The 26,618-nt window shown below is 38.8% G+C and overlaps 1 long non-coding RNA gene across 2 annotated transcripts; it reads left to right on the forward strand.

The window, feature by feature from the left end:
* The first annotated feature begins 6,894 nt into the window (after positions 1 to 6,894).
* On the forward strand, positions 6,895 to 9,435 carry LOC128806554 (uncharacterized). 2 transcript variants are annotated; one of them, XR_008436862.1, is made up of 4 exons: positions 6,895 to 7,149; positions 8,473 to 8,602; positions 8,725 to 8,777; positions 9,289 to 9,435. It is a non-coding gene; the product is annotated as an uncharacterized LOC128806554 (long non-coding RNA). The 2 variants fall into 2 exon arrangements; XR_008436863.1 differs by having other exon boundaries at positions 8,476 to 8,602.
* Positions 9,436 to 26,618: the final 17,183 nt, after the last annotated feature.

The raw sequence follows: 26,618 nt of genomic DNA on the forward strand, positions 1-26,618 counted from the left end.
ATGTCCTGCTTATGCTAATGCAATAACCATCTTTGAAGCACACTCTAAGTGATTTGTTTGTATCATATTTCAGTTATTTTTTTGAGTAACTTTAAACTCTGGGGTTCTTTGTTTGGTTGCTTGACTGTTTTTTGGGGAGGGTTTCTGATTTTTTTTTTAATGGGAAACATAGGTTCCAAATGCTAGGGTATTTTTTCTCAATTAACACAAGAAAAAGCCTTTTTCAAGCCTTTAAACTCATCTGTTGTGCTTCAATATAGTGAAAGTAAAAATACCTTAGTTTTAGGAATGGTGGCAGCCAACTGAAAAATTTCCCTGGTTAAAGACAGGAATCAATGGAAATGTGAAGTTATTGTTACAGCTCAGTCATGTGTTATGTTTCCCAAGTGCTCTGTGCTGCCAGATTAAACTGTGCTTTACAGGGTTAGGCACTTGTGCCAGGTAACTGGTATCCTGCTCCCACAGAGCAGTCACACTCCAGACAAATGTAAACTTTCCATGTGGAGCGTTGGAATGGCTCTGTTTAAGCCACAGAAGCCTAAGAAAAATTTCTGTGAGGACATAACCTAGAAAAGCTCGACAGCTCACTGATGGGGTGAGAAGGTCACAGGGAAACGCTGGTCACTTGGACGTCTGAGACTGTAAATATCTTTCTGAAAAGTAATGATGTTTTGTGCATCTGCAGCGAGTGAGCAAAAAGGAGAATGAGGCATGTGGGAAAAGACTGAAAAGTCTGAGATACCGAGAAATAAGTGCTTCTAGTTGTTCTCCAACAGGCTTAGTGATTGATGATGGGTTTTTGTGAGTCTCTGGGTTGCAATGGGTATAGATACTCAGCACCACAGACCTCTGGGGTGAGCTCAGGCAAGTTTAGGAGTTGTGCCTCTCTGCACAGCAACATAACTGGGTCCTCTGCAGGTCCTCACCAGACACTCCTTCTATAGAAATCATACCATGCTGTGTGCTGCAAATATTTTCTTAATGGCTTAGGATATTCTAGCAAATGGGAAAGACTATTTTACTTAACAAAAATAGACATGATGATGGAATTTTGATTCTCTTATATAATTTTGGAAGTTCAAATTAATACTACAGCAACTTCTAAGATGCCTGTGCTACCAAATGGCAGTGTGTAGTTTATCTCCTAGGTAGGTCTGGGGAGCACAGTCTTTCTGCAGTTCATTTGGGTTCTGCCTGGGGTAGCCCCTGCTCAAAAGATATATCAAGAGGAAGATGAAGATCTGCTGCCTCTCCATCTTGAGATCTGCTCATTGTCCTCACTATGAGCCAGGAAATGGACAAAAAATTGTTATCAGACTTCAAGCCTCCACCATCACACCTTCTCTCAGTATTGATGTAAAAGGACATGAAGTCTCTGTCCAGCAAAGTGCATAATCTAAGTGAGTAGGCAGTGAGGCAAAGCATGCGTTTCAATCCTATTAAAGCCTGTTGGACTTAAACACATACTTAAAGTTTGGTGAAGTTGAAAGGCAGAGGTGGAGCTGAAAGGCAGAAGTGGAAAATGAAACTGAAGAAATGCCACTCTGCCTGCTGGTTTAACAAAAGGCTGACTGTACGCTCGCTGTGTGTGGATTCTAGCTGCAGTATCTTACATACACAAATGTCCTGATACAGCCAGCTAATATCTGTAAGAGGATTGCCATGCTTTGCAAGTAGATTAGGATTTAGTTGGATCCTAATTGCCTTCATTACCCAGATGATTTGCCAAAGTTAGATGCTAGGCATAAGAATGTCATTTTGCTTCTACACATTTTGGGCTCCCTACAAGTATTTAAGAGAAAGAGAGAAATGTCGGTCTATTCTGAAGATAGTTTGCATTTGGAATATTTATTTTCTGGAAATTCATCTCCAGGTAAATAAACTTTGCTAAAAAAAACTCTTAAGCACTAAGTTTTAGAAGGAAAGTGAAGTGAAATCCCACACTCAGTGAAGTAATCTGTTATGGATTTTTTAAAATTATATTTTCTGAGGTAAAAAAATACCTCTCACCAAAAACCCCCAAAACCAACACCACCACTGAATTTTCACTAGATGATGATTCTGAAACCAGCTCTGGGAACAGCAAGTCAAGCTGCTGAGGTGGGGGAAAAAAAAGCACCATTGCTATCAGGCCCCCTGGGTTCTGTACTGCTTTGCTCTCTGATGACACAGAGTTCATTTCCTGACCTCTGGAGAAATGACAGGGATAAAAAAAGAAAGGAAGAAAGCAACTCTTAATTCTAAGGAACGAACATGGAGTTCAACTTGAAATATAGGGAAGAGAGACTTTCAAAAGTTGTAGCTGTATTTAGCATCAGAGTTCATGAGATCCACATGTCCCATCTTCTTTTTCTACAAATCCCAGAGGGGAAAAAAACCCATTTATTCTGATAGCCTGGAAGGAAAAAAAAAATGTCTGTTCATCAATTTCCCCTTTTTTTAAGAGATAACCACTGACTCTACCCGTATGTTATCTTTATCCTGAGGCAGCAAATTTATCATAATTTATTCTGGTATATTCTAAATTTACCATGTTGATTACCACTGTATAAACAATGTCTGGCATTTGCCTCGGCCAAAGAATTGAGGCTGGCGCTGATTTGGAGTCGAGATCTGTGGAAGAGCTTCAATTTACTGAAGTGGCTGTAATATCAGTACAAACACCAGAGATAGATAGCTAAGGATATGGTGGTTTTAAAAGGAAAAAAAGTAAGGATTCTTCTCCTGTGTGATGCTAAGGAGCCACTTACTGAAATGAATCTGTTTGGAGAGGGAAGTCTGAATGACATAAGGTTAAAAAACATTAGAAAGTGGTCTGCAGGAACAGCTGACTGGACTCCTTCATGGAAAAGCTGCTCTTAATTCTTCTTAGGTATCAGTGGGTAAGGGTTAAGAAAATCTTTATGTAATTACTGCATACAAATATGAGTAACATGAAAGGATTCTCAGAAGATTGGACTGAAACCAGTCCCAATCTTTGGGGACTAAAAAAAGAATTAAAATGAGGAAAAAAAAAAAAAAAAAAAAGGAGAGATTGTCTTAACTAGAGATAAGTTTCTATTTACAGTAAAAAAAAGAATTATTTGATCAACTGGTCAAACTGCATATTTACTGAAAAATACCTGAGACCCCCCATGCAGGCAAGAAAATGAAGCAAATATTATGTTTGTTTCCTCATAGAATTACAACACATTTCCTTCAAAACTCTTCAATCATAATTCTAATTCCCATAGTAAATTCTGATACTAAAATCAATTTATGAACAAAACTTTCAAATAGCATGATGAGCTCTTTCATAAAATAGCATATTCAGGATTTAATTTCTATTTAAATCCTTGAAATCATGTTTGTCTGTTGTCTCGTTCATCATGCTTATACTAGAACACCACTTTGGCATTAAGATCTTGGATGAGCTGCACCTGACTTTAATGAAGCTGAAAAAACCTTATTTACCTCCCCGGCCAACTCTTTCTTATGGTCTTCTTCATGTGAGAAATACTTGGTTAAATTATGTCTTCTTTTCTTACAAAAAACCCCAAAACCCCAAAACAAACAAACAAAAAAACCACTCAAAACACAACAACAAAGAAAACAATAAAAAATACCCACCCAAAAACAAACAAAAAAACAACTGAAAACCTCGCATGAACTTGTCATTTTGGAGTTCTGTCTTGTGTGTTGGCTGATTGAAATGAAAAATTAGCTCCTGTTATGTGTGGAGTGTGCACTGTCATGATCTGTGTAAACATGAGAGCTTTTAGGCAAGAAGTGTGTGTATGAGCTTAGCAAATGCTTCTTTGGAAGCATCTTAGAAAGTCTGTCTCTAATATTCTGTGGTTTTGTTTGGAATTCTTTATCTTTGCTTAATACTGTTAAGAAAATTCAGATTTAAACTATGTTTCTGATTTTCTGAGTTAAGCTAGAAAGATAATTTCAAATTGTTTTCCTCCAACTTGGCACTTTCTACTTTTTCTGCTGTAGTCTGCTCTTTTTCCCTTAAAGAGTTGGCTTAAATTTAGTACCAAAATAGGATTCATTTCTAAGGAACAGCAAAGAGAATAGCTGAGGTTATTTACAGCAACAATAATAAATTTACTTTCCTCTGTTTTCAAAGACACAGTGCATCTCAAGGGGAAAGCAGATGATAAATGTGACTTCTACACAAGGGATGTGGTGTCAGAAAATTCCGTTTCCCCTTAGACCACAATTGCCCTGAGCTCACGTGTAACTTCAATTACTTCCTAAACTCATGACATTGGTTGCTTTGTGGATGAAACTGGATGGAACAAAATCTTACAGGACTAAATATTAGAATGCATTTTTCATGTCTCAGCACTCAGTTGTGTCATTTCAGCCTCCATTCAGCATCTTAGATTTATGCTATGCACACAGAAGCAACAGAGGTGTATCTTCTAAATAAGATCAACAGGAAAATATGGGGATCATATATAAATAAAAATAAAATTCATCACAATTTTGAAATCTCTTTTGTGCCAGTTATCATATGCATAGCAATCTCAAAGGCTGATGCAAGGAAGTGCACAAGCATGCACTGACCTTTGAGCATGCCACCAGACCTGTAACATTACATGCTTGTAGGTAGGCATTCTGCTTCAACATTTTGCTTTTTTGGGATCTATAAAGTGTGGTGGCTTTCCACACTGAATCCAAAGAAAGTTGCTATTTTTGATCTTTGTTCTTTACAGGATTGTATTCTGATATGGACCATTCTTCATGACACAGCAGTAGTATAGAATCTAATTTTGGGGGATTTTTTCAGTACCTGTCAACCAGAAAATGAGATTATTATAAGAGCAGCTGAAATTGTACTTTTCTTCTTTTTTTTTTTTTTTTTTTTACTCCGAATTATCTGATGGTGTGCTAAAAGAAAGTCCCAAACCCCTATGTTGCAGGTCAATTCAGCCTCTGACCTCTATGCTTATGCAAGGTAGGAAAGAAAACAAGAATTTTAGGACTCCACATCAGAACTGGGTGATTCCTTGGCCCCCTATAGCACAGATTTAAACATCTGCATTTGCAGCAGGACAGAAGCCATTTGGGACAGCCAAAGGCAGCTGTGGGATTTGTTTGTTAATCAGTCTGTGTAACCTTCTAGGGCAGTTTTACCAAACTCTGTGCACGAGCAGTATGACTGTGATCTTTAATCTGTGTGTTTGAAGTATGAATAAAAAATGAGGGTACATCTCTGCAAAGATAGTTGCTTTATCCAGTCAAATCAAAATGAAATAATTTTTGCTTTAAAGTGACAACACCTAGCACCCAGCTGTGATTCTTTTGCCCTTTTTTATTCCTGAATCTTCAGCTTGGTTTTCTGTAAAGTCAGCAGATGCTGTGAAGACTCCTTCTATCATTCCTTTTCTGAGTTTTGTTCTGAATGGTTTCTCCATACTTATAATCCTAAATACATTGATTTTAATGGAACAGTTTGAAATGTTAAATTTCTCTTAATGCCATCACAATCTCCTGGGACTTGAAGACAGAGACATTTGTTCCTGCTTGATACATTTTGAATAATACTCTCCCTAAATACTGTATTAACCAAGGGAAAATACAATACTACCTTCTAAATGCCTTGAAGGGCTTTTTGGCTGGAAGACAGAGATTGTGTCTTTGCTAATGTAGTCTTAAGAGTATGGTATTGTGAAATACAGTATTTTGTTGATAGTACAGAACAAACACACTTTACCAGGAAAAGAAAGCTGTGCTAGTCCATTCTGTGGCACAGGAGTTTCTTCTGTGGTTTTAGCAGCTAAGCCATGTTTTTTATAGATCAGTTTGGAAAGCATTTTGAGGTCATTCAGAATATTATGGTTTAAAAAATGGGTAAAATAATTGCATGTATTTACATTCCATTCATGTACTGCCATGTGTCTAGTAATGCCGTTAAGAAAAAGCTCAAGTTCTTTCACAAAAAGAAAGCCTAAAAATAAATAGAACATTGTCTTGTAGTTTAGCAATTATTGTAAAAAAGTGCTAGCCCTCCACAAAAGGATGCAGTTTCTTTCTCCTCTCAGACGGCACGCTAGGACACAGGCTAACAAACAGAGAAGAGGAGTGCAGTATCCAATTGAAGCCATAGAATAGAAACAGTCTCACTGCTTAGGATAAGGCTATATAATACCACGTTAAGGGACACAGAGACCAGGTAGGAGTCCTTGCTTGCCTCAGGTCCTCATGGTGCTGGGTGAGATGCAAGTGGTGACCATGCTGTGGGGCAGAGCTGTTGGCAGCACTGCTCGTGCTCCTCCTCCGTGTGCAGTGCTCTGGGACTATGGGTGAGCTCCTCTGGCCCAGCTTTCAATGCAGGCTCACCTCTGAGGGATAGCGCTGCCCCCTCCCAGGAGTGCACTGGCCAACCTCTCAGCTGTGTGCCAATGGCTCAGGAAAGAGAGTGATAATCCTTGCAGAGTGATTGTGGGTTTATTTTGGTATTGTGTTGGGATTTTTTTTCTAGGGCGGACGAAAGATTTAGAGGCTGAATAGAGAAGCTCTTTGAGAATAACTGAAGCCATAGCTCAATGAAAAGTCTTGAGGAATGTCTGCCAGACTATATGTTGAAAGAACTACACTGCAGAACATGATATTACACTGAGAACTCCTGAACACGTTTCTTAACTTGGGAGCAAAATGGATGTTCAAAGAATGCCTTGCTTTCTTCACACAGTGTACAAGCCACCATGCTCTGATGCATTGTAGTGAAAATGGTGGAGGTGCTAATACCAGCATTTTGGGGAAGAAATTGTTACCAGAGTCAAGGAATATTGTCTTAGTCTCTGTTTGTAACTAGAATTATGAGATCAAGTGCTGAGGGAAATGTCATAGCTGTCTCCTAGGAGACTGCTTTACAACATTCCAAAAAGGCATGGAGTTGATTTGGGCAACCAAACACTAATCTTGGTACTCTAGTATGAATGGAACAGGGAGAAACCTGAAGATGCCATACATAGAATTGGCAGTCAAAGAGCCTACGTTTCCTGTGAAAATTGCTCTTTATGTGAATGTTGGTTTCCCCACACCTGTTTTGCATTGCTAACATTTTTCTGGAAGTTTTTCTTTAAATTTGGTTGCTGAAGTTTAATCAGCTGAGCTTCTCAACTGACTCAGCAGGGTGGGCACAGGATCTTGAAGGTGAGAGTTTGTTTTCCCAGAATAATATTGCTGTGTCTGTTTAGTTTTATCCATATATTGGAAACTGTTTCCACTATGATGAGTCTAAAAAGAAAAGAGAAAAAATTATCTAAGACTGTTTATATTTTCAGCATTTAATTTAAACAAGGTATTATGATGTCCTTGAATCTAAAGGAAATTTTTGCTGCTTTGACATTGCAAAATGTGATGCTGTAAACTAACTGGATCTTTTCCAGCTCTACCTTATGTGCCTGGGTTGGCCTAGAACCAGATTTTAATGTTACTATTGGGAGTACATTTTCAAAGTAATAAACAATTAAACAGTAGCAATGTGGTGGTGAGTAAATTTCTTTACTGTTAAACTTCAGTTGGCTCAGGTTTCTGTTTCCAGTGATTTTACAAGCAAACACTAAATTCATTCTTTATTCTTTCCTTGGATGACTTACAACAAAAACAGAGCACGAAAAGTGTAGTATCAGAATTTTATAAAATAAAGTAAATTTTATTAATTATTTAATTCTGTGATTCTCTGACAACTACCCAGAACCAGTCTTTTTCAATCAATGGTCTCTCTACTACTAATTTTGTCATACTTTCTGTTGATGGAATTACGGGACCAAGGCTACATACTATACAAGGTCTCACTGAACTGTAAGTTATATTAGTTTGATTGCTATGGACTGCAAGGGTCATGGAGCAAATAATATAATAGTGAATGAGAAGAAAGCTTTGAGGGAATTTTTTTAAGGGCTATTCAGCACTGACTTTCACACTTTTGTAGATGTGGAATTGGAAAAAGTATGTGAAAACCTGTCCTCATCCTATAATTTTGTGCATTCTTGGAGACTTACTTTCAAGTGTGTTACATACATTCAAGGCAGATTTTCTCTGTCCTGGAATACAAATGGAATGCTCTGTACTTTCCAACACATTAAAATGTCTATAGGAGTGTTCTGTGTGGGTGCTCCATGGGGTCTGTGCTCAAAAAATAATATCTGAACATCAGTTGTGTGGTGTGCTAAATTTAATTCTAACTTAATATCCAGTCAGAATCATGGATGGACTGGTTAGTGGAGAGAACTCATCCTTTAATTAAAATTTTCAAAGGACAAACATATGAGCAATGAGACAGAAAAGCAAAAGAGCTGGAAAACCAAATTTCCTTCATTTCCTTTCATCCAAACTCAAAAGTCTCATCCTGTATTTGGATACACTGTTTAGTGTCAGCGGAAATGGTAGATAGTAATGGAGGGGATGCTGGAAATCCTGAGAAGCAGTGCCTTTTCTTTGGTTGCTAATTTCTCTGATCTCCACCGGTTTCAGCAGCATGGGCCTCCTGACACATGCAGTGTGCCAGTGGTGCTCCCAAACCTGTGGTGCACGGATTACTGCCCTGAGCTGCAGGATACTGTGCTTCTACCTCACTAGAGGTCACAGACATAGCTGCTTTGAGGTGTGCTGCCCTAGTTGCAGTGCTCATGTGACTATTACCCAAGGTATTTTATTTCCTGCTCTAGCCCTTTCTTACACTTGATCCAGTGCCATGAAGTTTTAACATGCTTCATTCTTGCACAGATGGAATAAAGCAATGCATGTCCTTGTAAGCTGAGATCAAGACTGTCCCACAGGTAAAAATGGTGTAAGATAATCCAGGAAGCCCTTTCCCTCCCCACTTCTAAGTAGGCTTTTTTTTTTTTTTTGGTGCTGCTTTCCCAGACATTTTCTCAAAGCATTCAACTGTAGTGTCACATTTTAAATCCTCGTGCGGTTGATGTTCTTTCCACTGACTTTAAAGAGCTTTGGATCAGGCCCTAAGTAAATAATGAGAATTTCTTCCACCTTAATTTATGTTTAATTTCCAAACTAAGCAGTTACGTCTTTCATCTTTATTCTTTATATTTTCTCATGACTCTGCTTGTTATTTTAAGGAAGCAGTAATATATACAGCATCTATATACACAGACTGCAATATATGTATACTGCCTGAAGTACAGTGGATTGTCTTGATGAAGGGAGGAATATATAACTGTAAGAAGCCCTTTAGAGTTCATCCAGAATACATAGTTACTTATTACATTGTAGCCTGGATTCAGTCAAAGGTGTATTCAATAGTAATTTAAGATTTTTCTTTTTAACCAGAACAAACTATGATAAATGTTTTGGAAAAGATGCATATTCCAGAAGGATAAGAAGCACTCTTAGTATTGAGCTTGCTGCTTAAGACTGCAAAAATCAGGAAATGTTATTAGATGTTCAATAACAAAGAATAAAACTAATTATCTACCAACCAATGGAAAGCGGTTTCCAGCTGTACATTTTCTAGTGTTCAGTCCCCAAACTAAGTGCTTTCAATTCCATTCCTGTGCACGTGTGCATTTATGTGAGGGCTTTTCAGTACAAAATCACATCACACCAGAGATATTGGCTTCTCCCTTCCACTTTCCAAATTAACTGTTGTCTATGAATGATATCATCACTGGCATGCTGGCTTTAAGCTGGTTTTGCTATGACATGAAATGCTTTGCATCATACTGTACCTATTGCCATGCACCAGCTTTCATTTTCATTTCTGAGTAGAAGGATAAATATTGCCTTTGCCAAGAGTGGCAGCAGAGGAAAGAGAGAGATGGGAGATTGCTGTGGTTGTCATGCTTCAACAAAGCATCCTGTGAGAGGGTCTGCATGCACCCCACCACCCCATAAGGATGGAAATTAACTCTTTCACTTGAAGTAACCTTAGCTGAGACAACATTACCTTCACCTTACCTCAGTTATGTTAGCTTTGAACTCCACAACTGATAGAAAGGCATCTCCAGAGGGGAATTTGTATTCCAGGTGCCTCTCCTCACTGCTAGTGGAGAGGGTAACGGATATCTCAGTGCCTGTGGTTAGTTGGTGTTTTGGCAAGGTGGGATTTATTGAAATTTTATGATGTTGTGAGGAGCAACAAACATTCAGGAAAAAAATTATATCTATACATTTTCTGTATAAATGTACCCAAGACACATTTAGGGGACACACAAGAATTTTGGGTGTTTTCACTTCTGTAGATGAGAGCAACAGCAAAGCATACAAATGCTAGTATTCTCATTCAGATATTTACTTTATTTTCATAATTTCTTATTTTAACTAATATTAAAGACCTGTGGCCAGTTTTCCAGGACCTTCAATACTACTGCTGAAACTGTTCAGAGCTGACATTGTGAACCTATGTACATAGTCAAATTTTTCACACTACTATGTATGTGAAGATTATCTTACAAATTTATGACTTCTCCTGATGAATTTTTTTGTTTCTCTGTGAGAATAAAAATACCCAGTAAGTTCTTGGTTCTTAATAGTAAGGTAGCATGAAAATAAATCTGCAAAATACTCTGTTAAGCTGGGTGTGAGGGAGGAAGGTGGAAGTGGGTGGAGTTCATAGCTTTGTATTTAAAGCAAGGCTGGATAACATGCCTCTGTGTAATTGTTAAAGATACAATAAATGCAGAAGACATAAAAAATGCAGTATCATGATTTCACCAAATAACACAGGAATCCTCTTGAAAATCTAATGCAGGATCACAGAATTAAAGCTAGATAAAAATGCATTTGCGTGAAGAGGCAACTGATGTGGGTAGGTCACATGAATTTAGGCAATGTTATTGTGGCATTTCTAAACTTAAGACACCAGCCTTTATATTTTCTAAGTATCCTCTGGAGAATGAAAGTTATAAAAATAAAGTTATAAAATGTTTTCTCAATTTGCTCAAAATGTTGTGAAGAGTTAGCTTTGCTCTTACCCATGATAGTTTGAAAGTTTAGACTCAGGAAAGTAACGGTGATTTCAAGTAGAAGCTGATACACATGGTAAGAACCACACCAAAGGATCCTTGGCATCCTTTGGTTATAATTAAACATTTTTCAGTTCTGCCACAGATTCTCTTCCTCTAAATACATACAATCTTTGTTAATGTTGAAATGGATTATACTATTATTAACACTCATAGAACATATGTATAGACCCTTGAAATATTTAACTATCCCTGTCTTGTACTACGCCAAGAATTCAGCATATGCTCTTTGGCTGTTTTAAATTCCCCTTTTGCACATACAAGGTGCTGAATCTGAGATTTGATACTAATAGGAAATAAACTGCAAAGCCTGTGACAGGAAATCAACTGAGTTTCTCTGAAAATCAACTCCAACCACACCCTAGTTCTTTTTGAAAGAGGGATTCTCCCAGTCCTTCCTCCTTCTGTGACTTAGGGAGAGAAAACCTATTACAGAAATTTATTAAGTTCTTTATTTGTATTCTTGTAGTGCCTTTAAGTCTCAGTATTGGCCACGAGCTAATGTTCTTTGTCTAGAGACACTGATAGAAAAAGGATATTGTGTGAAACTACAGCACTTAAGCCAATAAATATAGTATGAACTTGGAAATTTTGCAGTTTCTTTAAGGTTGCATGTTTGAGTATAATGCCTAAGCTGTTCACAGTAGGAAATGTAGCAATTTATTTCGTTGCTTTAGAAATACCATATCTGCATAGAGAAAAGATTGAATCACTCTGAAATGTACATAGAGTGCTTTCCTGAGTGTGGTTTTGGCACATGATATAGGAAGCAAGTATAACACTAGTGTTCTTCTGATCCTGTGTCCTGGTGAAGTAAATATAAAACTTTTCTAGGTACAAAGTGCCTTAGGAGTTTACAAAATAATCAGAGTTTACAAAATCAAGCTTCAGAAAATCAAACATATGCACTTACAAATAGAGTTTAAAGAATTGTGGATAGTAGTATCTGTGTAAATACAGACTTTTTCACATCTTTCAGTTTCATTTCCATGCACAGTGTACACAATCAAGCATAGCTGATAACTTGATAGTTGCACACATAGTGGCCTGTTAAGTTTGCTGGTATCATTTAACTTTCTCATAAACATGAAGTTTTTTTGTGAAAGTAACTAATGAAAGGGAGATTACATTTCAGAATGTAATGGTGAAGAGATAAGAAAAAAGCTGCAAGATAAATATGTCAATATCATTCCTGAAGCAGAGTTAAAAAAATCTCAACTCTAGCAATGTCAACAAAAACATGTTTCTCTTCAGATTTAATTTCCATGAGAAACTATGTTAAATTAAAACCTTCCAGTGCAGTGTCCTTCCATTTTTTGCATTTTTACTACCTAGAGATCAAACAGTTTGACACAGCAAAAATTCTAGTGAGTTAAGAAGAAATGCTGATTGGTTTGTTGGCTGGTGGCCGGGGGAATGTTATGACCAAGTAATTATGTGTTCTGGACAGATGTATTAACCAGGCTTCGGGCTGGAGCCACTGCATATTATTTTAGTCATAAGACTAGGGGAACTGAATCATTTTCAAAGAGCTGGCTGGCTGACACTGCCTTAGTGATGCCTGTTCCAATGATTCTTTGGCAACAACTTCCAACACTGCACTTATGACACAGTAAACAAAAACTACATTAAAGGTTTTTTTTTTAATCATAGAGAAGTTGAACATTTCCACTGAGCTATTTTGCTATTTATCAAGAAGCACTGAAAATTATTGTACAGCTTCCATCCTTGTTTCCCTTACCAAAGGGGAGCTGTTTAGCAAAACTGTTTTAGATCTGGTGATGGTAAAAATACTACAGAATTCAAGGTTTTTATCAATTCATTGAGTTCTTATCTCTAAACTTGCTGTGTCATGTTTGTTTATTCACTCGCTTTTTGAGGTAAAAATGTTTTTTTTAATTGGTCTGCGAAGTAAAATGTAGGGGGCTTTCATTGTCAGCCTCAAGTTAAGAGATGGTGAGATTTCTTCTGTTCTGGTAAGTAACAACATTGTTTTGCAAGATTCTGAAATATTATATTGAGAGGTGAAGAAAGAATTTGGAAGGGAAATCTGTATTAAATGCAGTCTTTGTTAAAAAAATGTAATTTTAACATACAGAAACAGCATAATGTGTGCATACATTAATATTTAGAATCTTCTAAAAGTGATACTTGAGGTATTTCAGTAAGATTTGTCACCTGATAAGTATTAAGAGGCCTTTAAGTTTTGAAGAAAAGTTGCTTTATTAATTTTTGAGCCACTTGATTTTTGCAACTACTTTGTAAATGCACGTTGCCAAGGTGTAGTTAATTTGCAAATGCACATTGTACAAGGGTTATTTTTGGGGGGTGGAGGTCTTCTGTGTTTTTCGTAGTTCCAATCTGACTTCATCACTGGTTCTTTCCCAAGGACACAACATAGAACAAGAGCAGCCCTTCATAATGAAGCAGGAAAGAGTCTGTTGTTTTGATTTCCCTCTGCAGTGATGGATTATGAATGTAAACTGTTATGTAAGGTCATTTTGAACATTGCCCTGGAGGCAGTATGTCAAGGGAAGCATAGCAAACAAGTCAAAGATTCTCTTTCTTGGAATCGCAATGGATTTAAATGAGAAAGGCTCTTTGCTGCCCTCTGATTCTAAGGGCACACTCTGTGACTGGAAAAATATAGATCTGCACCTAGACCCCTGGCAGCTGGCTAGAGGAGGTTTGAGAGGAAGCTTTATTTTTAGATCTCTTACTTGCTCGTTTGACTGTGGTAAATGGCAGACTCTGTGCTCCAGGTTCACCTTCTGTAAAGCACAGGTGATAAAGTGTTGGGGCTGACGACAGCTACTGTAGTGCCAAATGTCTGAGGCTTGTGAGTTTTTTGGTTTGGAGGATGCTATGAATAAATGAATAGTAAAAAACACAAGGGAAAGAGTGTGTTATGGTAAAATGTAAAAGTCAGTCAAAACTCTCCTTTCGGAATTGTGCAGGGGTAAATTATCCTTGTCCCTGGTGATTCATGGTGTCTTTTGATGTGCATGTTGGAGTCCTTTATAATTTGTACACCCCAGTCAGTTATGAAGGACCAATTTGGCCTGCAAATTTGTCTTCCACCCAACTCCTGGTGGCAAAAGAGGGGTTTGTCTGGAAACTTCCTTTCCATATACCTCAGCTGCCAAAACTCCAGGGTCAATTTGCTTAAGAGAGTGAACAAGGGAAAAGTGAGATCCTGTTAAGGTATTTGCTCTTTTTTTCACCAGGGTAGCAGAGTGTTTCAGAAAAGCATAATGTTTTTTTCTGAAAGAGGAAAAGAAAGGGAAAGATACAGTAATTTGGCACCTGTACAAACATATTTTATTGTTTCATTGTTTTTAAATATTTTAATAAACTGTAAATTGTTGCTAGTGAAACACTGAGTATTGCCAATTTCTATATATATTTTTAGCTTAATAGAAACTTACTGAACAGAAGACAAAGAGATGCTTCTCTAACACAGACCCACTGAAGAGAGATTCAAGGGATGCTTTCTGTTTCATTGTCAGATCAGTAATGAACTTGGTCACTGCTCTGATTTGGATCTTTCAAGAATCTTTTTTGTCCTGGGAAGCTTTGAAAGAAAGTAGATCTTTTTTTCCTTTTCAGAACCATGATATGGAATCAGAAAAGCAAATGCTTAATTTTCTATATAAGTCTTCACACTCTACATGTTTGTGTGTATCCATGTATGTGCATCTGCCTGGGTGTGTGCATAAATGGTTCAGATGACAACCTGAAAGCCATTCAGTGGAAGACTAACAGACAAAAATTAAAACCTAAAGTGGTGTCTATACATTTGTTCCAAACTTCCAAGGTATCTGAGCCTGTCCAAGAGAAAGTCTGAAAATGTCTTCAAGACCTGTGTCTTCAACAGGCCAAACCCAAAAGACCCTAATCTGATAGGAGACCCTCCTTTTTCATTTGATTGGTTTGGAATGGACCCAATGGATCCAACAAGTTGATGTAATGAGAAGCTAAGGGATTGCATATGCATAAATAAAACCCTGCTGTCAAAATTATGTTAATTTAAATCCCCAGAATGTATATGAGTGCTCAACAGTTATTTATTAATTCCTTATCCACCAGGATGAGCTTAAATTGTGAGCTGAGTCCCTGGCAGATTTATGCAAGTTTCTTCTTTTCCTTAGTTGGAAAAATTTGTTGTGGGAATTTTTTGTTGGTGGTGGTGTTTTTGTGGATTCTTTTTTTGTGTTTGACTTTTTTGTTTGGTTGATTTTGGTTTTGTTTTTTTAAGAGTGAAAATAAACCAAATCCTTCTGGTTTAACAATGATTTATTTTCTTGTAGTTACATCCGAGATGTTAACACTAAAATGTACAGCCCAGACCCTGGAGTCTCATGAGGCAAATATGTTAATGGCTTATAGATTAAAATAGCTATTATCTCATTTACTCTGGGAACAAGCTATGAAAGCTAAAAAATTAACACTATAATGAATAAATATACTCTAAACAAGACCAAAAGTTGTTTTCTAAAGATGAAATTGGAAGATCATGAGACTTCAGGCTGGCACTTTTTAATAAATTGTGCTGACATACTCCTACAAATTTCTGTAAATGGAAATAAACAATGGTCCTCAGGGGGACTGGCTTAGCTTACAAAAAGCAAAGGAACTCACTTACAGTACAAGTGAAGATCATCTTTTTTCCTTCAGTTAATTTCTTCAAAGTGTATATATACTACTAAATCTATGAAAAAAAATGAAATGTAGTCCCCATTGGATATATGGGTATGTACAGAGAAATGGGGTGGATAAATGCCTTCAAGCATTAGGACCAGAAATCAATTATTTTTGTGATTTTGAATGGCAAATGATCAACTGGTATAATCCTAGGAGATGAGAACCAATAGTGATTATTTACCGAGTGACATGTCATTGCTTCTTTGGTATTTGGAAGCCAATGGAAGACAGGAACTGCTACCTTGAAAAAAGCTAAATCCTGCTCATCTGCAGGTTAGTGACATCTTTCCTTCTTCAGTCACAACAGCTCTGGAATCCTGGTTAGCACATCATTTTAGTTTAAAAAATTTAGTAGTGCAACATTCACTTATGCCCTTAAAAGCCAAAGCATTTTCATTTTGTGCACAGCATGGAGCTGATGCCAAGTGCCACCTCTGCTTTCCCCACTGTGTTCCCCAGCTGTAACACCCATCTTAGCCTGGTGCTGGGCTGCTACCTTGCTTTTCAGTGATTAGATTAAGTGTGGGATTTAGAGGCTGATTTGCTTGGCCCTGTTATCTTACAAGTTAGACTTTTTTTTTTTTTGACTGGCTAGGCTCCTGACACAGCTATGTTATGGATACAAAGGAAAGCAGAGTATGAATGAAGATATTTTGTTTTGGTTTTGAAACAAAGAAAAAAATACACATTCTGGTGCTTACTGGGTTAGTGATGAGGATGTTTACAGGATAATTTGAGTGGGGACTAAAACAAAAGGAACATTTTCATCCTTTCTGATTAATAGGTGTTTGTACAGCACCATGAAGATGAGAGGCATGTTAAGAGTTATTAATTAATATTCTTTCAAGATATTTATAAGATATTTATAATATTTATGTATTTTTGACAACAAAAATGTTTCAATATCAAAGCGAATTATCCCAGAAAAAATGCCAAGCTTTTGATCTGCTTATACATCACATCACTGCAAACCTTTTCCTTTCAACCTAGAGTTACATTCAAAAGCAGAAAGATATACAGCTGACGTTTCGAACTGAACGACACTACGATAAACTAGGGTTTCTCTAGAAGATAAAATACATCATAAATCGGTGCAACACTTACCTCATTTTAAATATTACTGTCTCCTTTTATCAGGTAACACTATATAACCTCCCTTTACCTCCTTTCTTCCCATATTTTATTTGGTATATTAATTCTGAACAATGATCACAAGCAGAATTTTTTTTAATTAAAATCAAATATATGGCCTTAGAGGTTTAGGTTATCTGATAAAAATATTTTAATTAAAAATATACCAATTCTTTTGGCTCCCTGATGAATTGATAATAATTGAAATGTACAGTGTTAATTTTAATCTGCAGCCAGTTGTTTAAAAAAATAATTCTTACCCTTTTTCAAAGTCAAAAAATAAATAAGTAAAAAGAAATTCCTTAAGGGGAAGAGGAACCTCGCCCAATGGGCTTTTTATTGCAGATTATCAAAAAATCACCCAATATTAGTGATCTCTCCCAATGATCACTGGGAAATGTATTTCACTACAGTAAGATTTCACACCTGGGCCTTGCCCCGAGGAGTGCGCACGAAACAAGGAGAGATTTCAAATGGAGAAAATTGCTTTTATGTTGGGAACATGGCTGTTGTGCAGCAACCCTGCAATATCCCATTAGAGAAATGTGGTTTAAGGAGAGGATAGCAAATAGCATTCTCACACTACAAGAAAAAAATCAAGATCATACAAAAAGCAAGAAAGGAAATGTCCACTTCTTATACTTTTATTTATTTATACTGTAAACCACTATCAGAACAACTTATCTTTTCAGGTATTTTTAAGAAATTCTGGATTAAACTTCTACAGGAAAACCAATGTTAGTACAAGCTTCTTAAGATGGATCAGAAGTTTAGCAATGGCTAGTTATTATTTTAAAGGGATACCCAGTGCAACATGAATTTGAAAGCTGTTACTGAAGCAAAAGTATAGATCTTGAGTGACAGTTACCATATAAGAGCTTCTATATAAGAAAAGTTGAAAATGCCAGGTACAGTGCATAAGTCACTAAGAAGTTTTATTTTTTCCTTTAGAGATTGTAGGACTTAATTAGATATTAATTCCAGGTGGGATGTTGCCTGGAATTCTTTCATTTACAATGATTGATTTTTAAGATCAAATCCGTTTTTATAAATCATTGGATGAGCATGGCTTCATTCAGAAGAGTGATTTAATTCTATTGTGACTGTTCTGACCTTAAATATTATGCAAACTTGGGATAGTAAGTAAAATACTTTTCTAAATAAATAAATAGCATAATTTATATTTTCACAGAAATTTGAAGTTTATTCTCTAAATTTGACAGTGGTTATGCAAAATCAACTAACTACAAAATCCACTACATTCAAATAAACGACCACGTTTTGGTTTGTGTTTTTTAATGTACCAACTCAGGTTGATCAACACGTTAAAATAAAACAAAAAATAATAAAATGTTTAGAAGCAGAGCCAATCTCTGTGTGCCATTGAATGACATATAACAGTAAAAACTGTTACTGTGCTACCCACAGAGAAAAATAGCATCAACCATGCACGGGAGCAGACCAACTACACTGAAATCACGTGTGCAAATGTTAGGATATGGAGGGCTACTCCCTGCCTTTAATGTGCCCTCTGCCTGACCAAACATTTTAGCTAGGCAGTTCAATAAGTATTGTAGTTTTCAAACCTGCAGGGCACTTTCCACTAACATTACTGAGAGCTGTTGGCCAGACTTCAACAGGGGGCTAAATAAGATCCCGAGAGTTCAACTACAGGCATAAACCTCTAATGATTTTGTTCAGCAGCCTTAACTTTTCAAGTTTCTTTATTTATTCACAGTCATTCTTTCCAAATATTCCAAAGTTTCCAAAGATTATTCTTGTGAGTTCTGTAAATAGTGCCTAAAAATTTTCTTGTGCATCAGTTTTCACTTTTTACGTTTTGCTGTGATCCTGGAGTAGAGGAAGACTTATTTGTGCATACTATTTCTTATTTTATATGGTATTTCAGTGAAAGTTTCGTGAGTTTTAATAAGATTTGTAATTTTTTAATATTTCCTGAACATGTAAATGTGTTTAGAGTATGAGAGAGGAGGGAACTTCAGCTGATAAATCAATGAAATCAGAAACCAGAATTGTAGAAACAGGTAGGTAACTGATTTTAATTCCTTGACATTAAACTAAAAAATATTGGGGTCTGAAGTGGTGTCACTGTTTTATCATCATTTAATGTTATAACTTGATGCTTTTGCCTTTCTTATATCTATCTAATTACAATTATGCAACTATAATAACAGAATTAAGGAGGCATTCAGGATAAATATTTTAAATCAAGACTAATCCTTGGTGAGCAGTAATCTTTCTTTAAGATAAAATGCATTTGTTATGGACTCCACAAAAAAGTGTATATTCATTTGGTATATTTTAGTCCCTTTCAGCTCTGTAGTAGGAAAAAAAATAGGATCAGCATAGAAATCTTATGTTCACTAGGTCAGTGGCATGGTTTAGAAACAGGTTAGTGGTAACCTTTTACTTGCCTTTCATGTCATGTCTGTAGTGTTTACTCCATAAGACAACTTCAACAGACAATATCAAGAGGTTTGGGCTGCTTAAATGTTATGTCAGTCAGTCTGTGCTTTTCTTGAGTATAGCTTAAAACAACGTATTTCTTCTCTCCTCTGTCTGGTTTTTTTTTTTTTTCCTTTTTGAAGAATCAATCTTTTATTATCTCCCTTCACAGAAGGACAACATTTGTTTCTTTATTTTTGTATATGAATTTACTACAACAGATAACAGGATATTGCAGTCTTTGTGATGATTTAGAAGCAAGGGGGGGGGTTCTTTCTTTTTCCTTTTTTTTACGTGCTGTTTCTTTACCTCCTTTGCTTTTGGTTTTGCTCATGTTGGATTGACCTGCACATGTGCTGTAGACAGTCTTCTGGCTTGCATGCATACACACATATGTGGTGCCTATGCCTAGAGGATCCACCACAAGATCTGCATGCACTCCTGCAATTAAAACTGTTCTCATTTAAAAATAGGGCTTATTGACATGTGTCACTACAGACAAACAAAAGAAAAGAAAAAAACAACCTCAAATTCAGCGTTTCCTGAGAGAGGAATGCTCAAAAGCGATGTTAATATCTGGGGGAGAGGTCTGGTTTTGTGACTGCTTTTCACTTCCCGTTTCTCTACAGGAGGAATCTTGGTACTGTGTGGGGTAGTCTTTCAGCTTTGAAAAACACACACACCCTGCAGAGACCACACCCTGAATACGTGCTTATTGCATATTTTGGTGATAATCAATGCGTGTTGCTAAGATCATTTTTGGTTTTCTGATAAAGAAGGAGAAATAATCATACAGATCGCAGAAAAACAGAATTTCTAAAAAATTACATATTCACCAGTTAAAATGGCAGTTGAATAGTCTGCTAAAGGAGAACATTGAATAGTTTAGTCTTAAAAAAATTCAGTGGAAATTGTATTAATTCTTTTGAGATAACATTTATAGTTTTGATTATATGTAGACAAAAATTTTGTTCAGAAATTAGTTGTACTAATAAAATAGATTTTGTCTTAAGAGGGAATAAAGGAAAACCTTTTAATTACCACAAAATTTGACACCAAGTTTTGCATTTTATAAACTGCTATAAAATTATGTAAATTTTTTTACATAATATTACTTTGTCACCAGAAAAAAAAAATAATCCCCTTCTAGCTGTGCTTTACTGCTAAAGGTATGAAAATCTGTTCAAAAGTTAAATTTACTGTTAAAGGTATTACAGAAGCAAAATGTTAAAACCCTGCATTGGTATGTTGGAAGCATTTAATTTTGATAGGCATGATGTATAGCTAGGGAAGTAAATGTACTCAAATTATGCTGTCTTTGAAAGACTAGGTAATTTAAAAGTAGATTATCCAATGAGACCGAAGTAGTAGTTGTCAAATTTTCAGGAAGTAATTAAACAAGCAGAGGGTCTCTCTTTTTTACTGGCTGTTTCTGGGTTGCATAGAGATTATGAAGAGAGACAAGAAAAATGACAGAGCAGGCTAAACAGCACATCAAACTCCCCTTGAAGAAAGCTTTTTTCCCCCCCCCCTTAGTGGATTTCTGAATAAGCTAGGTAATGTTTTATGGTATTTTTTGTTGCAGATATCTGGTAAAATGTGCCCTTTGGAAAAGAAAGAGACACCACAGGCAACTTCTTTTTTTTTAATACCTCTTAATGAAATCTACGTTACTCCAAAAGGCTTCTTGCCTATATATGGTTTTGTTTGGTTTGGTTTTGTTTGTTTGGTTTAAGATTTTTGTTTAGATCTCAGTTCTTCTGGCTGACTGCCATCTGGTACTCCGCTTTCTCTTTCCAAAAGTAAGGCCACAAGTACTTGTCCGGCTGCTGTTGGTGCTGCCCAAGTTTTCACCCAGCTCCACACTCACAGAGCACCTCAGTCCTTCTCTGGCATACACAGCCTCACTTTTGCTCTGCTTTTTCCGGTTTGCGTGCCGCAAGATGAAGTAGCTGCCCCTGGGTTTGTCAGCAACATAACATCAGGCAATGAGCTGGGATCTTAGTTTGGCTAAGAAATGTCAGTGCCTGCCCCTCAGAGTAGAAAGCAAATGTCCAGAGTGGGGATGAAGTTAGATGATAAAACACAACCCTCTGGCCAGTGTAAACATGGTGGGCAGGGCTGTGTCTTTTTATTTTGCAAAGTCCTATGTAACCATTTTAGGAATCGGCTCTCCAGTATCTAGGTAGTATGTGCTGTATCAAATCAAGAGGTTTTCTGACTTCAGGAAGATGAGAAAAATGAGTGTCCAGCCATTAAAATGGCTTTCACGATAATTCTCAAATCCCTTTTCCCCTGCATATTCAGTTGTGCAGATTCAAGAAGAGAAATCAAATGGTATCAACTTAGAAGGTGAAGCACCAGATCAGATTACTTTGAGAAATCAGCAGTAAAACCCACTCCTGACTTTTCAGGAAAGCTCCTGCAGTGTCCTGTGCCAGAGTTGTCATTGCACCACACAGAGCAGTAAGGGACCGCTCGGGGCCATTGATGGGGACTCAAGGACAATCTGATTGGCCTCCCAGAAAAATAGGAGGGAAATGTAAGGATTTGGGGTAGCCAGACTTGACACTACAATTACCTACAAGTAGCCACTTCTCCCTCTACTTCTTCTTAGGCATAAAATTTCTGCTGTGAGTGCTCTGTTGACCTTGCCCTTTTCAGTTGCCCAAGGAGCTTATCCTCACCCACAGTAGCCAGTTCTTCAGCCACTCTCTCACCTAGTGCCAGGACTAGTGTGGAAATTTTCCGTATTGATAATAGAGCCTCAAAAGGCCTTCTTTGCCTTCTTCACTTTTTTTTTTTTTCTTGCCCTTTCATATGACAGACTAATGCAAGATTTCTCTCTAAGACATGAGGATTTATATGTGTTTACCTTACCTATTCACTGCTTTAAACTGTGGGATGTAGACTACTGATTAATGTTGCTAACTACTGAAAAACTGCTGCTGTGCTCCCTGAGGAGGACTGGAAGTCACCAATGGGATCTCTTGTAGGCTGTAACTGTCTGTGCATCAAATAGTCTGAAAACATTTCCATAACTAAACCTTATAAATTAACTAACAATTAAATCCATGCTTTAATTTTAAAAGTGTGAATATGAGAAATTGAGTAAGAAGAATATTTTAAAAAATTTTTAAACAGTCACCTTAAATATTTTTGGTTCCACATCTCGTGAGAGTAGGGACATATTTTTTAAAACTAAAATTTTTTAAAACTAAATTACCTTTTAAAATTATTATCTCATCAGCTTCGTATTTCTACATGAAAACTGCATTTTCAAAAGACTATTTCTGGTATCTGGAAAATGAAGATGATAGGAAATTATGTCAGTAGATTAAAGTGACAGTTATTTTTCTGAAGACTTTCTACAGTCACAGTTGTAATGGCCTAGAGTAAGCTGAGAGGCCATTGCTTTACTGCAGTTGCACCATCTGATTAGCAGTGTATGCATGGCTCTAGATAGCACTGATGACACTAAACAGGCCCTTTTCAACCCAGATATGCACCTGCACATCAAGAATATTCCACACCAGTTGTGAAAGACACTTCTGACTGCATCCACAATGTACAAGGGAGGTATCAGAAAAAGAAGTGGTATTTGTTAGAAATACGCACATGTGTACATTTAGTTTCAGGATCTGTTAACAGACTGCTTTTCTTTCTTAATTGAAGCAGATTAATGGAACAGGTTATACTGTCTTTGGAGTTATCAGCCTGATGTTTTTATGGAAGTGATGCAGGAAGCAGTGTCCAGGAAGAGGCTGACTTGTGAAGAGGTTGAATTTTTGCAAACAAGTTTGGGACTCATAGGGAAAGGCTCCCCTTGGTACTAAGGAGAGGGGTACCTGAAAGGTCGTGTTTGGGAAAGGAAATGTTTCAGAGTTGCTCTGCATGTTGTAGTAACACTGAAAACTGCAAACTGCAGGTTATCAGTATATTTTTATGTTGAGAACACTAAGATATATAAAACTGGAGCTGTTCAACACAGTTGCTATTACTGTGGGTGAACGAAGGATTAACAGAAGGAATAAGTTTGATTTGCATGTGTTTACACGAAAGCATGTGCCCAGAGGATCCTTTGGTATTATAAACTTCCTGAAGTTAAAGAGCTAAATTCTTCAAACAAATGCACTGTGAATAAATTCACAGTTCCAAGGAAAAGGTTTGATCATATTCATTATCCTCTAAATTTGGGGAATTATTGGGCATTGGTTTTCAATGCAGGGAGAAAACTTGTGGTTGTACATTAGACACTAAAAAGACCTGAGATTTTTTTTTAGTCAATTATCATATTAGATTGGAATGACAAAGGCACAGTTTTATCCTTTGGCTTCTATGCAGAGAAACGTGTGCAAATACACTTGCCATGGCAACTCATTTAAAAAGAAAAAACTCCATAAGTGCTATTTCTTTTCACCAGGTTTGTTTGCACTTTTCCAGTTTCGTTGCCCGTTTGCCACTGGTGCTGCAGGAGCGTCCCGCTCCCGCTCCTCCCCAGCGGCACGGCGAAGTCTGGCTCCCTTCCCGCAGCGGGACAGCTCTCCGCGCCGCTCAGCCCTTCGCCCCAGTTACTGCGCTTCTCCTAACACTTTGTTCCTCTTTCTGTCTGTCTCTCTTTGGATGGGAGAGACGGCCGGGCGAAAGGAAATCTCCCGCGGGCAGGACCAAGGGGAGCCCCTGAGCTCCCCCCGCTTTCCCCGTGCTCTGGCTTTCCTCTCCCTGAAGCCCTGTGTACACAAAGGGCTCGCTGCTGCCTTTCAATTAGGTAACGGAGATTTATTTACTTTTACTCTTTCTCCCATTCCTACACGTATTTGGTGTCTGTAGCTCCTGTCAGCTTTGGAATTGGGTGTTCTTTTGATTTCCACCCCCCCCCCCCCTTCCTCCCTATGAATTTTTTTTTTTTTTTTTCCCGGAGGCAGATTTAAATCAAATGTCCGTGTAAGGGAGGACTCCATCGAGCCTGACTCCTACACCCAGCAGACAGACGCGTCTCGGCCACCCCGCCGCTCCGGCCGAGCGCCTGACCCTCGCCTCGGCAGTGCAGGGGCTCCCGCGGCTCTGGGGGTGCCCGAGGAGCCCCAGCTGGCTGGGAGGGGCTGGCGGAGCTCAGCCTCAGTACGTACCCGTAGGAGGAAAAGCCACCAACAAAAAAACCCCAACAACAGAAAACACACCAAACCCACCAGGGCTGGAGAAGGAGGGTTTCCCCGTGTTTAAGGAGCTGAGGCGGGGTTGGGTGACCCGAAGTGTCGGGGACAGCGCTTGGCACCGGCAGGTCCTGCGGGGCTTTCCCGGAGCGCCTTATATGGCGGGGGCGGGGGGCCCGGCCCGGCTGCGAGGCCGAGCCCCAGCCCGGGGAGCGTGTGCGGGGCCACCGCGGGGTACACGCGCTTTGTGTCGTTCTAGGGGACACACGGAGCGGACGAGTCGGGCATCTCCGAGGCGACCCCATCCCTCCCAGAAGGGAGGACCATAGAAACCTTCACGGCCACGAAAGGTAAATGAGAATTGGTTTCTGTTGGGGCTGTGTTGTTGTTGTTTTTGTTGTTTGGAATTTTTTGTTTGGACTGGTGGTTTGTTTTGTTGTGGGAGTTTTTCTGCGTGTGTTTGTGATTTTAAAAAATATTTATATTAAAATACTCCCTCTTTTTCCCTCCTTGTCATTTTCTGAACGCACGGACCTGCCATGGGGAGGCGGCCATTGGCATCCAGGGGAGCGCCGCCGCCCTGTCCCCGCCAGCTGTGTGTCCCCGCGGGGCCGCGCCGGGACGCGGAGTGCGCGGCGCTGCCCGCCCCCGCCGCGGCCCCTCCGCCTCCTGTCCTCCTTCTCCTCGGCTCTGCCTGGCCCCGCGGTCCCTTTGCTGCCGGCCACCGCGGGCACTCCACGTCCCCTCCGAAGCTCCGTGCGTGACTTCATGAAGAAATTAAGGGGAGGAAAGTAGAGGTATTGAAGTGGAGAAAAAGAAAAACCGCGAGTTCGGTCACCTGCTCTGAGTCCTGATCGGAGAAGAGCCCGGGGCCTGCGGGAGCTTTTATTGCCCATAAAAAGTACCGGGGGAGCGGCCGGTAATGCGATCAGGAAGGGAGGCATTAGGCAGAACAGCGCTCAGGCACCGGGCGCCTACAAGAGCGCTCTCTAAAGACGCTTCGAGGCGAGTCGCAGTAAAGGTTTTATTGGTAACTGAGAAGAGCCTCGCAGCCGCAGGTTTGGCATTAATGACTGCTTCGGCGGGTAGGAATTACACTGCCGGGCTGGCGGCGAGACCTAGCGGGCAAAGGGCGCTACGCGGTAGGAACAAGTATTTACTAAAGGAGTTAGCGCCAAATGAATGCCGGGTTTCAGCCTTCGATCTCCCGGATAAATTTTTTAGTAACTATGAAAGCAGGCCAATAACGTTTATAGAGGAAAGAAAAATATTTTAAGTTACAAACGTCTCTAATAGCAGAAAATTAACTTCTGACAACAAGCGGGACTTCTCCTCGTTGATTCAAAGAAACGTCTATACTTAAATTTCACCCTAAAAGATCGATTATTTTAAAAATAACAGCACCCCTCAGGGCAATTTTCCAGATGTAGAAGAACCTTTAAAAGCAAACCGCAGCGTTGCCTGTGGGCAGACGTGTTTAAAGCCGGTGAGAGCAGAGCATCTTATGAGCATGTTTATGTTAGGATTTTCGGGTATGAAAGGAGCACAGGAATATTATTCTCTCCTGCAGATCCTGAAGTCCTTCCTACAAGATTTTCTTTTTGATCTGCTTGTTGTCAAGTAATGAGTAAAAGGAATTACCCACTCCTGCGCTGTGCCTTCAGGTACCAGAGGCATTAGGGCTGTAAACTTTGCATTTTCTGCATATCTCCGGCTCGCCTTCCACCTCCATCAGCAGCGGTCCTTTCAGGAGGCTTAAATTTTAGTTTTGCTCCTTGTAAGCTGTAAAGGGATGTGTTATGTCACCGTCTCTGCCCATCTGAAGTTAATAGGCTGGTTGCAGTGACTTTACCTCTCCGGGCAAAGGCAGAGGGGAGTTTCGTGGCGAGGCAGCGCTGCCGGCAGCCCTGTCCTGCCTCCCGGCCAACCCCGCGGCAGGGCTGGCAAGCATCGAGGCACAGCTGGCAAAATCAGATGGAGCGACCATCAGAGCAACTTCCACTGTCCTTGGGAAGATCTCCTTTTGTCTTTGAAAATATCTCACGCGAATTTCCCCAGGTGGACAACTGTATTTTAATATGCTCTGGAATTTTAAGGTTACCTTGGGGGAGGAGAGGGGGGAAGAGGAAGAGAAGAAAGCAAAGGTACTCGTAACTAATTCACCTTTGAATTTTTGCCTTTT

This window comes from Vidua macroura, chromosome 4 (assembly GCF_024509145.1).
Source record: "Vidua macroura isolate BioBank_ID:100142 chromosome 4, ASM2450914v1, whole genome shotgun sequence".
In the NCBI taxonomy this organism is placed as follows: Eukaryota; Metazoa; Chordata; class Aves; order Passeriformes; family Viduidae; genus Vidua; species Vidua macroura.